This window comes from Phaethon lepturus, unplaced genomic scaffold (genome assembly GCF_000687285.1).
Source record: "Phaethon lepturus isolate BGI_N335 unplaced genomic scaffold, ASM68728v1 scaffold4529, whole genome shotgun sequence".
NCBI lineage: Eukaryota > Metazoa > Chordata > Aves > Phaethontiformes > Phaethontidae > Phaethon > Phaethon lepturus.
In genome coordinates, this window is record NW_010565366.1 from 1 (window position 1) to 2,025 (window position 2,025).

Sequence of the window (2,025 nt, forward strand, 5' to 3'; positions counted from 1 at the left end):
CCCCGAAATTCAAGCTCCGCAGGGAAGAAATTCAGCGGCGGAAAAGCCCTCACCCCAGAGAGACAGAAGTGGATGGGTGAGCAGCTCAGCATCTGAAATTGGGGTAGGTGCCATCGTCAACAGATTTCAAGCCCGATTTTTGTCGAGTGACGTAACACACGGACGCGTACGGTGACGTTATATGCAAGTCAGCGCTGGCAAAAGCATTTCCCCGAGAGCGTCAAGGTGTCTAACAGCGGTTTGAAGGTTCCCGAGCCGGTCCCCGGTTTTGTCACCTTGAGGCCTCCCACCCCACGGAGCGCTCCCAGGCCTCAGGTGTCCGGAACCCACCTGGCCAACAGGTACCGGCTGAGCCAGTGCCAGGCTGCTGGCCCACCAACACCTGCCCTACAGAGGGAAAAAAATATTTTTAAAGCATTATATAAAAAGGAATGTTTTTAATTTGCAACCAGAAGTCAAGGGGTGTGGGTTAAAAAGGTAATTTTAGTAGTGGAATAGGGTGAGGACTCTGGTTATTAACTGCTGTTCGCCTATAAAACATTCTCTGGCATTTTCTTTGAGGAAACCTCAAAAGATCTTTTCACATTAACAGTCTCCAGAACGGGTGTTAAGTTTCCTGTGATTGTAAGCGAAGCCAGGGGAGCCTGATACCTTGCGTGGGAGCTGAATGCCACGGGCCGCAGCTGAGGAACAGTTGAGAAGCGGCCAAGCGCTGTTGCCAGTTGGAAGAAAGAAGGAATTCCTGAGAAAAAGGAGTTTTCAGAAGGAATCTGAAGATGATTTGGAGTGACAAGAGCATGAAGAAGCGATGGCCCGATGACTTTAGTATATGGAGGAAAAGGAAGAGGGGAAAAAATGTTTTAGTGATTCTGAAGAGACTGGAGTGACCAGGGGTGTCGAGAGAGGAGAGGGAAGAGATGCAGCGCTCTGGACGAGACGGCTGCTAATGCCCTCCGTAATTCTAGGGAAAACAGAGGGAAGAGAGGGTGTTTGAGAAGGTCTGAGCTGGAATTGAGGTGTTTGAAGGGTTTCCAAATCCGCAGATGAAAAGGTGCTTGAACTCTTATATAATCTTGTTTCTAAAAAATATTATAATATTTGAGCAATTACTATGTTAGTCGAAGGCGTCCCTGCCCATGGCAGCGGGGTTGGAACTAGGTGATCTTTAAGGTCCCTTCCAATTCGAACCATTCTATGATTCTCAGAATCTGCGATTCCCAGGACTAAATATATGAGCCCTTGTAAAAAATTTGTCTGATTTTGATATTGTCAGAATTTATTTCCTCAATTTAATTTTCATCAGAATGAAAAAGTAACGCTTATGCTCCAGTTCTTCAGCCTGTTGGGTGGTATCAGTGGGCATCTATATTTGTACATATACTCCTTGTATTTATATATGTTTCTCCAGAAGGTCTGATTTCTTTTTACTTGACTTCAGCATGAAAGCTCCTCTAATGCTCCTCCTGTTTGTAGAACATTAGGCAGCTGTGACGTAATTTAATGAACCAAAAAGAAGCGATTGCTGATGATCCTAATCAGTCAGTTCTCTATGGCTGTTTGGTATCTTGCTCCATCAAAGGAACAAATCATGAATGCACAAATTAAGTGTAATTTAAGGACACTTAAATATTAACAGAATGGGGCTGCAGATGAAATTGTAGTGGCTTTGATTCTTAATTTTTTGAATTCCTGTCAATCGTTATCATTGCTGTCATTAGTTTGGATGTGCAAAAATGAGGTTTCCAAACCAGACAGCTGACAAATATACGAGAGAGAGACACTAATAAGCTCTGTCTGGAAAAGTTTATCTGGTTGCTGCTTGCCAAGAGGCTTGCGTACTCTGATCAAGAAAAATACTAAAATTTTAAATATTTATGCATTACTTCTAGTTTAAATTCCAAACCGAGGGGACTTGTTTCATGCCTGTGATCAGTATTTGTTTTCACGTGCTGCAGCAAGGTAATAGAGACAATAATTTTTTGTGGTTCTCTCACTCTGAGATGCTGTGGGCGAGGCTTTCCTGCT